Source organism: Cydia pomonella, chromosome 16 (assembly GCF_033807575.1).
Source record: "Cydia pomonella isolate Wapato2018A chromosome 16, ilCydPomo1, whole genome shotgun sequence".
In the NCBI taxonomy this organism is placed as follows: Eukaryota; Metazoa; Arthropoda; class Insecta; order Lepidoptera; family Tortricidae; genus Cydia; species Cydia pomonella.
This window is the reverse complement of record NC_084718.1, coordinates 10,415,066-10,429,500: the sequence shown is the minus strand read 5'-3', so window position 1 is coordinate 10,429,500 and position 14,435 is coordinate 10,415,066. Positions and strand designations below refer to the sequence as shown.

The window sequence follows — 14,435 nt, the reverse complement described above, 5'->3', positions numbered from 1 at the left end:
ACATGTTCATGACTCAAATGAATCTGCTGATAGTTGATTTTTAACCAAAAGTGGAACGTAACTTTTTTATGTCTAACGCGGTTATTTTAAGGTTTGTTTGAGTTGGATCATCTACTTCTATCTATGTCTAATACTTAAACGAGGAAAATTACTAGTTCAACTTTTAGCCTTTCCTAAAAAACGTACACTCAAAAATTCAGTTCATCATTCCCCAAATCATGACCAAAAGTTGAACGCACGTTGTAGGAAGTAATTCATAAGATGAACGTTTTTACTTAAATTACATTACATTACATTTCTATACTGGAGGATATCATTTATATTGGTTCAGCTATAGGACAAAATTGTTCATAATTAGGGCACGTTTTTCATCTTCTGGGAAAATTGGCCTATTGTGGCACTTATTTATTTTTATTAAAATACTGAATAATGATAAGATACTTCGGAGTCGTTTAATCTCAACTTGAGTATATGTTGAATCATATAAAAAAAGTTACTGGAAACGCGTTCTAACAAATAGAAAACAAATCCTAAAATTGGGGTAGTCGCTTAATTGTTCGTCTTGTAGTGCCACTACCCTAATAGGTACACAGTATACAGGTAGGTATACAGTATATTTTCATGATATAAACGAATCCGCTAGGTGGTGATGCAGAGGGTTTGCGTAAAACGAATTCACTCGGAGCGTTTTTTCTCATGGGCAGAAATGGATCTAAATATATATGTGTCCTTTATACGTAGTTACATTCAGGTTAAGGGCGTACAAATGATAAGGTATTTATATTGAGTACAGTACAAGTTAAAAATAAACAGCGTTTCATCAACTCTCGGCAAGAAACAATAGCATGTATAAACTTAAAACATTACGAAACAAATGCGCCTCCCAACAGTTCATATTAAAAAGTCATGTAAGTTATCTACGATGATTGGTATCTGCGAGTCAAAAGAAAAAAAGAAAAGAAAATGATGGTGTAATCTCATATCCGTCAAGCATTATCATTCATTACCCATGTTGCCTATTGAAACGTAACAATTGTAATCTAAATTCTCATCGCATCGTATGAGCAGCGAGGTCCTGAGGGTGACTTCCCGACTCACGGAGGGCTTTCGACCGTGTCCACGACAATGCTACCTTATTATAACAGGATAAAGGACCGTGAGACTCTTAGCAGTCATTGTTACTATTTACCTATTCAATAACAAAGCACAACGCCTATTCAAGTCCGTTATAATTTTAGGAATCACACCATGATGACCAATCAATGACATTTGAATAAAAGTAGGTAGTGCAATAGTTAAGGTATGCGATTATTCGCAAGTGCTGTGTTAAATGGCAAATACAGCGCTGCATTACTGTTGATTATAAGAATCTAATTAAGGCAGGGTCTCAAGTGACTTTGATTCGAATGGAGTCGTGTTCAGTGGATCGTAAAATTATGCGTTTGACTCACGGGCAACATTACACTTCGAGTTACGTGCTATCTGACTCCATTATGTTCTCAGAAGTCGCAGCGAGCTTTGCTTATCATTGTGATATTTTATAATACCTTTATTTTATTACATGAGACATCCTCTTAATAAAATTGAACTACGCTACGCACGGATGGACGCTAACAATCAGTTATTCAGCTTAGAAATATATGTTATACAGTGCTGTGGCTTGGCTGGACTGTTGTATTAAGGCCATTAAATTAGGACTAGTGATTCAATTCTTACTCTGTCAGCGGTATCGATCTATTATGAGCTGTTAGGTGCAGCGAGAGTCTGTCATTATGTGCCTGGTGATTATAACCGTCAGTTCACGGAGTTTTTCGTTTCAATGAGCTGACAAGGCACCGTTACACGATCGCGATTACACACGACACGAGTAATAACGACACTGAACACTCGGGTACCTACGCTACTTAACTATAAACATAGGTTTAAACTACGAATGTAGGGTTTCTTAGAAACATACCTTGCCAAATTATTAACAATATGAACGTGGGGAATTTAAGTAAATCCACTATTGCGAATTAATGCAGTGCGAGTTGAACAAAATAAGTGCCCAACAATATGTTTAGTGATCCGTAGTAATAATATACAAGAAAATAATTTCGAAATTCCCGACGTGATATAAAATTGGGCCGCAGGCTAAGTAGGCGCTTAGAGTACGTATGATATGTTTGCTCTCCAATCATGTTGTGTGTGAAGCACACATTTCACCTTATTTCTGTGTAAGTACTAAGAAATCGGAGCATCACCATCGGCCAAGTACGAGTAAATGTTATCCGTGGACATGTTACACGGAACTGCACTTTCTAACTCAAATGTTTACTTTAGAGTAAGTGGGGACGTATAGAAGTTTTAAGATAAGAAGTGAACTGTCCAAAAACTTAGATAACGCGGCGCGCGTGCGATGCTCGTGCTTTTTACGCCGTCTACGCTTTTTACAAAATTATCTTTATCTTCAACCATGGTTCCGCTGTTAGTGGGCACGCCTTCCTCTTCATGTTTACCATTAAATTTGAGTAAATATGCTAGTTAATGTTGATACTTGTTATGACTGTTTACGGTAAGTCAGTGTCCTCCTTCTATTTCTTTTATAGGGATAATTTAATAGTTAGTAAAAGATAAATGATGACCACAGACAACACTAGTCTGCCGATAATTTGCCGATAATTGTCCATGACATTGTTATTTGTTATGATATAGCCTCGGTATAAAAACTCGAAAAGCGCAGCGTATTGTAAAATTAAAGCGGAATATTGCTTAGAGTTAGACCAAACTAAGTTGGCAGCGATTTTGATAGCCCGTGCAAGGGTTACTTAAACGTCATAATTTTATAGAAGTTTGATGTTTAAAATAACACTTGCTCAGTCTGACATATCAACATCGCAACTTAGCTTGGTCTAATTCTACGCCCGTTACTGATATAATTGACCGAGTGTAAGACTTGATACTTAACGTAATGATACGTTTATGGTTTACGTAAACCGATACGTTATCTATTACAGTATTAACTATGCTAGCTAACCGTTTAGTTTAGTACAAGGAGCTTAACTAAAGCGTAAAGGCTGATTCTTGACCAGTTCTCATGCAAAAAACATAGTTATGAATAATAGCGACATAATGCTGCATGCTCCATTGATTAGTTAGCCTAATGAGTATGTAGATTAAGCACATGTTGCGATACCAATCAATTTGCATAGTTACAGAGGTGCAAAATTATCGCAATATCTGCCTGCAAGAACAGGAATTGGCCTTAATGATTTTGTGCTATTCGCGTGTAAACATGCCTGCGTTAAAAATAAAAATATATAATCGCTACGATATATACATGATGTGGTAATGTTGTTTTTAATACAGTTGCTCTAAAAGTGCTACTTTACGTAGCTGTTTAGCGTGCGGAAAGTTGCATCTCGCGAAATAGTGCTTTTTACTTTTCCACCTTTTCCAATTCATGACTACTTATTGATCAGTGTTAACGTTAGTTTCCTTTAAAAGTCGTAATGAACATAAACACCTACTGTAAATGTAAAAATAATAAATATAAGCATATTTCATATTTTATTACTTACCTCTTCATCATTATAACACGTTTATATATTGAATATTGAAAAACTGTTCTTAATAAGTTTTCTGAATGGAACGGAATAGCTGCCGAAACGCCTGTCAAAGCAGAGGCGTTTTTTCTTACTGCAAGAAAGTTTTAAGTTTCCAAAGGCAACATTCGATATTGTTTTCATACAATTTAAATATACGATACACAAATAATCGTAAATAACGATACTTAGGTAATAATAGTATACTATTTTATATTTACGATTGTTTATGTCTTATAGAACATGCATAAAAAAAGTACTTGTTGTTTTTCTTATTTTTTCGCAACTGTATTAAAAAACGGCGTTCGATACACGTACGGAAATGTCATTCTTCACTCGTCCCGAGTCTCTCGTTACTCGTGAAGTAATAACATACTTTCCGCACTAGCATCGAAATGTACTATTGCAATTGGATACGCATTTTTGTGGATCTCCTTTTAGCGGGGAATATAAAATTTACTTATCACACTAGCAGATCAATTCTAAAAGGGTTCTGTTTATAAGTCCAGTTCTATAAAAAATCCGGCAACAGGTAGAAGTTTCGTATTTCAACTGAGTTTCTAAGGATAAAATAAGATTCAAATCATTCTACATATACCTATGTTAACGACACCAATCATGGGACATTTAAGAGAAAATTTGGAGTATTTTTGATATTTTCAGACACCTGAAATTTTTTACTGCTTTATGCGTTAAAATTTGAATATACTATTTGTCCTTTATGTATTTAATGAAAGTTGCTGCGATTGGTTTCAATATTATTAACAAATTAGAATTATGGTTTTTTGATCCATGGGGCCATTAATTTTCAAACGAACAAATATCATCTTGTTCTCTCTCTTGTTTATGGTAAAATGTTGCCAGCGTTTAAAGACTGATGGCAAATACTTGTTTTATAGGATTTGTCTATACCATCCCATTACTGGTGCCAGCCCCTCATAGGTTTACTATATATGCTTAGTTTTTAGAGTGAAGGAAAATGTCAATAAATGCTACTAAATATATGACTCCGTTATTATGTTTAATGTATGGTCGAAAATAGGCAACAGCAAAATACTCTGGAGTACTAAATCAAAGGACTAAATAATGCATACATCTGAATCATAATCAATACGGCCATAAAGCGCGGGCTGGATAATTAAGAAACGAATGCATTTCACTTATAATAAACTTTCAAGGCGCCGTTAATAAATATTATCTGACACTGGCATTCAAGTAAAATTGCCTCGCAATTGTTAACGGTACATAATAATGTGGTGAAGAGAACATACAGAAATTCGCAGAACGCGATAAATAGAGCAAGGTTTAATCCGAAAAGGTCCAATAAGTACCTGGCCAATGCTGGACGTCGCAAATCTTTAATCTACTTATACAAAAATCGGAACAATTTCTAATGCTAACGGTATAAAAAATAATCAACATTAATGTGTTATTTTAAATTTCCTATCAGCATTTTGATCACACATAAAGGTCGTGGCCCAGCGTGATGTCGACGACATACTTTGCCTCGCCTCATTGTTGAAAAGTGATACCAAATACTATACCAAATAAAATGCCGAGTCATCTTCAGTGAAAACAAACCTCGTTGATATTGCTCAGTGATAGATACATTTCACTTTTGTATCATAATAATCTTATTAAAGGATGATTTTTGTTTACGTCTTGAAAGGTCAAAGAAAGCTACATTTTATGCGAATGAATCATTTGCGATTTGAATATAAGTATGAATCTTATGAATTAAATATATACTTACGTCCATTGTAATGACGCAAAGAAAAGGTACATTCTACTATTAAGAAATTATAAAACGCGCTTCGCGTATGATTTAGTTTCTAAAACCTATTTTGCAATGGATATAAGAACAGTGAACTAGTAATAAAACCAAGCATTGTACAAAGCGCTTATTCATTTAGGTACTAACTTTGGTTAATTTGTTCAATTATCGACTACAGGTTAGAGAATACCCGTACTCCATTGTGCGAAGTGCTCAGTAGATACAGTTCAGCAAGAACGACCGTGTCAAAAGTTGAAGCAAGGGTTGCCATGCACTGAAGGCAGATCAATCATATCATAAATCAAAAAGAAAGCTGCGAAAGAAGACATCGAACGTGGAATTTCCGATTGGGAATGATGTAGGACCACGGTGATTCGGAATAATGCATTCTGGGCCGAACCACGCAGGAGATCGCGGTCATCGGCCTTCTTACTTCGATACGCTGCCTCTTCTCTTCCACATTTCAAACGAAAGAATGTGAAAAAATGACCTCACGAAATTTAACAATCTCTCAAATGAACTGCCAGCAGCAATATATTAAAATTCTGTATAAATGGAACGCATAAAAATTGCTCGTTCCATATAGCGCTCTCAAAAATGCCTTTTGAAAATAAAATAAATATGAGTAAGCGACGGAGCTTGAAATTGGTTGTTAAAGCGAGATGTTGACAGATACTTTGGAGGATGATGTTGATGGGCTATAAAGTTTCAATATCTCAACGCTCGTCTTTACTCGAGTATGATGGGATACAACGCTTATGGGCAAGTACTTAAACTAACGATGCTTTCTACACATCCAATTTCCAACAGGGCGGCTCGAAGCAAGTTAGCTACCTATAGATAATGAAATAAGATGCATCTCGGGTTCTCGCCTTGTTCTCGATTGTCGGTCATTCCATGTACCTATGAGTGATCAAATCAGAGCGTTGGCCTTATTTAATGTGTGATAGTTTTGTTGTAAAGATGGACAAGCAAGAAATTAAACCTCTAGGTTATTATTAAAGATAAAATCGTGATGATTGTAGAAAGTCATTAACATGAGAATTGCTATGGTGTTCTATCGACAAAACTGAACAAGTAAACTCTGATGAAGTTTATTGAGCTGTGATTTGATAATGTTTACTAAATAAAGTTGCAAGACATTATCGCAATAATATACTCATAATTTAACTCACATTTCATTGGTCCATAGGTTAAAGGGACATATCTATTGCTTAACAATTAAATGGCAAGCACGAAGAATACGCATCATTACACATTAACAAAACCATCTCTTTTGAAAATGTTAGTTTGAGTGACGGCACTCCAAATCAGGTTACGTAACGATCGTGTTAACAATAGAGTGCTTCAATCATGTTGGAGACGATTTGAAATAAGTCCAAGGGAGAATGTGGAGCCAGGCGCGGGAGGCGTCCCCGTGCTCGGCCCTCCGCCCCCATTCCGTCACGCAACTACTTCTAATCTATCCTGAGGTCATCGAAATTGAGACCCACTGGATAATTGACACTCACAATTATTTCATAGGTGCACTTATCAACACTATTTATGTGAGTAGTGTTACAACATCAGAAAAGGTCGTGGTGCCACCGTAGCTTTTAAAGCTTGGACGCAAAAGCAAAATTTAAACAGCCAGTGACCATAGCCTTTAAAGTGTATAGGTGCTAATTAAAGCGAGTTGGAGACAGCTCAAGTCACCCCAGCGGTCAATGTACGGCTTGTGACATAGTCTGAACATGACATTTGGGTTGTGCAACCCATTTTTGGATTGATTACAAGAGACATTAAATATTTGTATGCCCTAGAAAATTACAAAATGATTTTCAACCGTTCGTTCATTGGAAGATTTCTTGGCCTTTCAAACCGTACTTTAAAGTTCACAGTACGCTGGAAAAGGCTTGTTGTCACGTTTTATAATCGTATTAAAAGTATATACATTTTTAGACGAATTGCTACTTATATATTCTTTTTAGGGAAGGTTTTGGTTATAAAAAGTACAAGCATTAAATATTTGATCCGCTTTGTGTCAACTTATGATGCATTTATAGGGGCTACATAGATCCGGGAATCAGGCAAGCGGTTTACTTGCTTTAAATGTCCAATTTAAAAGATGACAGGCGCATAATCTTACACTATCACACTGAGCTACTTAGAACTCGCTGGTGGTCTAATTTTTGATGAAAGGGCTTACTTAGATGAATGTACCTACTTTAATCAAAGCACATAAATTGCATAGATGAGGAGATACTTTTCGTTCATTCATTGAATTTCGAAACCCTTAGGAAGATAATGTACTGTACAACAAGAAACTTTAATATCGCTGTAAAATATTGAACTTCTGGTTACTTGCAAGTTTCCTGCTTTCTCCTTGCGCAATGTTAATTCAATTATACACACAGCAGCAGCTCACTGTTTTAAACATGATTTATGTATTCAATTATTACTTGATTACTAAGTGCAAACAAATAACGAGCAAAACATAAAACAAATATTATACTGTAGTGTTGACTTTTTTAAAGGGTTGCACCAGATGTGCGTGTGAACACCGAGATGGATCTTTTTAGAATATGGTCGGTTACTAAGGCCGGTCTAATAGACATACCCTTTTACAAAATCGCTCTAATATAATAATAAAAAGAAGTCCAAATTCACAGGAAAAACAAGAAGCTACTCATCGTGAAGCTCACCAAATCAGTGTTGTGCTCGTAGCCCAGTATGGCATGCCGACAGGTCATCAAATTTGTCGATGGCGCCCTACTTTTCATTAGACATAAGAGATTATTATGTAAGGCATCTTATCAAGCAGTAACAACTAAATTCAGATTAGTCGGCGCGTTGATAAATGACTATGTCAGCTAGGTGTTACGTGTCGATGAATCAAAAACGGTCAAGATGTTTCTCTTTCGAAACAATTATCTGTCTATACCTAGTAAATCTTTTGATGGTTAAATTGCACTTACTTTTTAAATTTTTAATACACATTGTCCTCTAGAGATGCCAATAATCCTTAGTTTCATTGTATAAAATTGTATTTTTCAATCGAAACAATTTCACAGAAGTGCTGATTGCGCAAAGCTGTCAAGATGATGATTCGAATAGAATATAATTTTAACTGTCCCACGTCCATACTTGTATAAACTGTGCGTTTAAGGAATAAGATAAGAGTACAAATAGGAATACATATTTTAATAAAGTTTATTATATAAATATTTTAAAATAAGACTGTGTAATATTTGGTAAGTACGACGTAGCGACGAGACCATGTTTGCTGTCAACGTGTTTGTCATCGTCTGACTAATTTGTTAAAGGGCCCGCAACCCGCAAATGACTTCCTACTGCAAAATGGCGGAAAGTAAACGGCAACACGAGTCACGCCTGGAGCTGTTGCAAAGTGTAGTAATACAGTAATAGTGGGTATTATTACTTCCTCCCGGGGGCACCCCGCGCCCGCGCACAAAGCCGCGTTTCCCGGAATACCCGGTTCAAAAGCTGCGCACGGACCGTGAACAGCTACAATTAGCCTGCATCCCTACGGCGGAGGTACCAAATTATACTAATGTAGAGTTATGACAAAGAATTAATATAGAAAAAAGTGCTGTTCGTAGCGTAGCGTTCTGCGTATGTTATCATTGAAATGTAAATCATTTTTTAGTCGACTCGGTGTGAGGTAAGTTCATGGCATGTTTCCCGACCATGGTCACGTAGGGCCGAACGGGTTTCGGACGTGCCACCCTCCCCGAATATCAGACCACGCGCCATTCAGATAGGCACGTCTCTTCCCCAGCAGGATAACAACAATGAAACAAGTGCGAAAACTAGCGGCACTTTTTTCGCAGGAGGTGCCAATGGACAAGCCCATTAACAATGCGTCTATTCTTTAGGTGATGACGACTTTTCAATCTAACGCCAGCATAAACATTCTTCACTCGACAGGTCGATTCCATGGATCCCTCACGTATTGGACTTTGTCATCAGTGTAAACTTTTTGATGCTTTTTGTATTTCGGCTGACATTCTGGTGTCCTTTGCTCATTACAAAACTATTTGGGAGGAAGAATCGTTTTGTCACCGCAGGACGTCAACTAATGACTGCGCCATTACGTGCGCTTACGTCAGGAGGTCACTCAACTTACTGTTCGGACACGAACTGCTACCATTTAACATCCTTCCATGTCATACAAGTCACCTTTTGGCGAACATTCATTGTTTGTCAATAGAAGTTTAGTTTTATGAGAATCGTAGAGCCATGAAAATAATGTTGGTTTTTCTTGAAAATAATCTTTTCCACGCTCATTTTGTAAGTCATCACGTAAAATATAAAGCAACGTCTGTAGTATTCACAATTACGTGACTATGGGTGTCTTAAGCAAAATCATATTAGTGGAACGCTCCAATACGTCGAACATTGTTTCATAGAATTTCGCAGGGTGCTAAACACTTCCTACGCGATGTTTTGAGATTTTGCGTGATGTGTGGTGGGAACCGGCGGAGATGCACAATGATCTGAGTCCTATTAGACCCTCGATCGGCTCAGGCGCGCCAAGAAACACTGTTCCGCGAACACAGAACAATGGTGGGTAATTTTGTAATGTCTTCTTATTACCATGCATGATGCAACGCACTTTTGTACATACATGTCTCGAGTATGTACACCAACGCTCATTATTTCTATAATGGCATATGATATTTGAAATTTAATGCCTAATACCTACAGTACTTGCATTTTATATAGAGCAAGTTTTCGATTCAACATTGTAATCGAGTTGGGTTGCATTTTTATACGAAATTATAACCTTGGAGCACGATAATGACAGTAATGGTAGGAATGGTGCGCTATTTGTGACAGATGAAGTCCCGATGCGATGGCCATATTTAGGAGATCCTGTCGTCCTTTCAGATGACACATGCTGTATCGAAGTTAATTATCGTTTCTTTAATAAGCGGAGCGTGCGGAGCCGATGGCAGCGCTGCGCGAGTGCGCGTTGCTCGCTTTTTGTTCGTACTTGCTAATGACATGTTCTGGAGAGGCATCTTTACAACCGCCTCGTGTTTCATTAGTCTCATCATTTTCAAAAGAAGCGATTAAATAAATTAACACGTGTTTTGAAACGATAATTTAGAGGCGTACGCCATAATGTTAGTGTCAGCCCATTTTTTGATGTCAGTGCCGTTCTGAGACGCAGATACTTTTATGTCTTTAGTTTCAAACTAATGACCGTAATATATCGTGTGGAATTTTAAAGTTTAGCTCAAACACGCTTCTGCAAATAAATCAGAGTATTAATGGCCCTATATTAGTTGGAAATAAACAAACTTGACAGTAGTGGCGCGTTAACTATCCGATTTGACTATTTTTTCAGTTTAATAATACATAGCTTTAGGATAGCCTTTATTATTGCATTAACATAACTTCCTTCGACTTTTACGAGAGAGGGATTAGAAACGCTTTCGATTCCAAATTAGAAGTTATAATGAGAAGCACAATGACAATGAATAATTCATGCCCTCTAGGTACTGATTGATAGATATTAGTTGGGCGGGCCCTTAATAAGCATGAGCGGCTTACTCATTTCGTGCACAAAATTCTGTCCTACATTTGTATGGATAAATTCGTCGATACTCACATAATCTCGGGGCATTAAGGCCAACCGCAAATAAATGTCCATTGTGTGGTATTTAGGCTTTAAATTGGAGTCAGTGCAGCTGATAGCTGTCGGACTTCGTCTCAACACTCTCAACCGACTGGGCTGGAGCATGGACTTTTATAAACGCGTCAATAATTCAACAGGGCTTTCAACGGGGCGGCACTTACAATAATCTCCGTATCCTTTTTTTACAGTTACTACAGGGATACCCAAGTTTTTTTGTTTCTGATTCAAGAAAACATGACATGCTTTATCAATATCAACTATGAGCATTAGGTATATTGCAATCGCTAGGTTATATTTTTTAAATGGAGTTAGATGATGCGAGCCGCTAATGCACGACTCACCTGCCTCGGAATCGGGGCCTGCCTAATAACTTATGTAAGGTGCGGTAAGGCTTAAACAAACCGTAGTACTCGAAGCAGGCCAATTTACCTCGGCTTGATGTTAGCCTATTCATTAAGAAATTATGTTGTATTTTTATGAGGTCCAGTCCAGGTAAAGACCGTTTGTCTTTTTAAGGTGTTTAAATGAAAGTCAGGAGATTATCACAACTTCATAGTTTGTATGAATTGCTGTTGGAAAGATGAATGAAATCCGAGACAATCGTAAAAAGCGATACCCAGTAAAAAGTGTTTGAGAATAATGAAAAGCAGTTTACCAATATAGGTACTCAAAGAAATTTAAAAAAGAACGAGACTTAATTCATTGTTAAGATATTGTTATTGTGAGTTGAGATATCCAAAAACAAACATTTATATGCAATTTATACATTGGTATAACACTTCATACGGTAATAAATAAGATTAAACTAGTCGAAGTATACCTAAATAGGAAGCTACCTTCAAATTTATTGTTAAAATATGCTACATGTATCAACTTGTAAACGTTAGTTATAAGCATGATATAATATAAATATACATAGTAGTATTCATTCAATAATAAATAAATTAAATAAATAAATAATTCAATAATATGATAGGTGGGTACTTTAATGACCATTAAAGGAGTTAATAAAAAGATAAGAAACAGACATTAAGTTAACATTGTATTGAAACCAAAATGAATAGGTAATTGTGTTAACTCTTGCAATGACAGGACGTAAAGCAATGTCAACATTATTCAATCGAAAAGAACTAGTTAACAGCGAATTAAATCAATTGTAGGCAACCTTGCCTTGAAAATTTGATTGAATTCAAATTGTATTAATTATTCGTCATTATTGTAAACCTGTGGTTAATCTAATTAATATTTTTATTATAATTTAAATTTTAATTACCTTATCAATTATTGATTAGAACCCACGAAAAAAAAACTCAACTTGATTATGATACTTACATGCATCATAAGTCCTTAGTGTATGTAGCAGCAATGGAAATGTCACTAGCACGAGAACATCACTAGGGCGGGTCACGTTGACCCTTGTTTACGTTGACACCGTCACGGACGTGCGACCTGCCGCACAACTCCGTATAAACTGCACCGGGCAAAGCGCGCGCTGCGTCGAGCGCCCGCGCAGCCGGTACCACGTGACACATCTAGCCGGCTGCATAGGCCTCCTGCGTCGGCTAATTTTGTATCTAGGTATTCCATAATTGGAAGTTTTTTTACTGTCTGACTGGTTACAGTGTCCTTCATATTTGAAACTCGTCTGCTAATACTGTTAAAATGCAGTTGTCATATATGGAAAGGGAAACAGGATTTTTAAGCGAGTTTAATCTTAAAATAACGAAGACTCACTTGTGCATCACAATCGTTACACTAAAAATAATGATTTGGGACGTAGCAGCTCATTATAAGGCTGTGGGCACACACATTTATTAATTGTTCTTGAATGTAGTTTAAGAAAAATATCTACCTACTAATTAGGTAATTTCTGGATACTACATGAACATGACCAACAACCGGCCCGAGATGATTGTATGATTATAAGAGATGTACCAGTCGCATCATAAAAACTACATCAAAAATTAACTACCTGTCTAGTATCTATAATTGCGGAATAAGTTCGCCCTTGTACTAATGGTCAGAGATTTTTTTCGTGTTTTGTTTTCATTTTTGTACAATAAATAGTTTTACTACTACTACTACTATTACTATGTGGGCGCCATTCACACAACAATGCATGTAATTATTATATATTATAAACGACTCGTGTGTATTTGATATAGGTCGCTAACACCCTGCGATATTATATAAATAAACCAAAGCAAAGAGTAAAAGTACTCTTCAGTTTTTACCAACAATGACTCAATTATTTATGTGTGACAGCACAAAGTATTGCAGTAGCAAATATCTTTCACTAATATCAAACAAATGGTCATCCTATGAAAATAAACCAGCCAAACAAAAACTCGTCTAGCTGCCAGTTGAAAACAATATGAAACACAATCTGTGGGTAATAGTAGGTCATCGTTCTTTGCGAATGACAAAAGGCATATAAATCATTTGTGTAACATATCAATGCAATAACAAATGAGAGGGGAACATAATAAAGTAAACGGTTGAGTTTATTGGGACGGCAGTCGGGTGGGTAGGGCTTCAGCACTCAGTGATAGACTAAGAAATATTACTTATATGTACACATGAAGCAAATCTGCCAGCGGCGCGAAGTGGAGTATGTCACATGTATCAACTGGTCAATCGCAGATAGCGTTCATAACACGAGACCTCACGCCACGACCGACTAGATTTGTTCCTCTAGATTACTACACCGCGTTGGCCAACTACTCGACAAAGTTTTACGGGTCACTTGATATATTTTTAAACAAGATTACACGCTCTAAAATCATTGTCGTAACATATAACGCGCATACTCATGGGTTAACTTAAATTAGTTAGGTTTTAACTTTTTTTCATTTGGGCTAGGTATGTACAGACAACTGCAGAGATAACTTACCCCCAAAGCATATAAATTTGTTTGTAAGGGGGGCGGGCGGGGCACAGTTATTTCTGCAGCTGACCGACTATTATATGTGTAAATAGCACCATAGCATGTCATTATGTGTAGTGACTAAATAAGTGTCTTGGGGCTTGTGCACAAATCACGCGAGGCTACTATTTGACCACCTCTCCCCCTTGGTGATTATTTGGTGAGGTTCTTGTCTTTTTCTTACTTTCATTCACTATAGAAAAGTACACGTGAGGTCTCCTTATACACCCCCTCCCTCAACGTGATCTGTCGTGATTTTTCGTTGATCCCCCTCCCCCCCCCTATCGAACCTCGCGTAATTTGTGTACAAGCCCTTAGCTATCAGAAACAACGAAGCGCCTTAAAGAGTACGGGCTGAGTATCATCATGTATATCCTGTTAAATCATCATAAAAATGACAATCATTGAATAAGAATAATATTACTGCAAAGAAAATAAAATATGGAGAGGTTCAAAGAATTGTTTATTTTGTTATAATTATCATAAATGTAATCATCAGGAAGA

At 36.8% G+C, this 14,435-nt stretch overlaps 1 protein-coding gene across 1 annotated transcript in view; it reads right to left on the bottom strand.

Moving 5' to 3' along the window:
* The window catches only part of LOC133526075 (uncharacterized), a 170,134-nt gene that overhangs the window by 9,497 nt on the left and 146,202 nt on the right, over nucleotides 1-14,435 (bottom strand). The window lies entirely within an intron of this gene.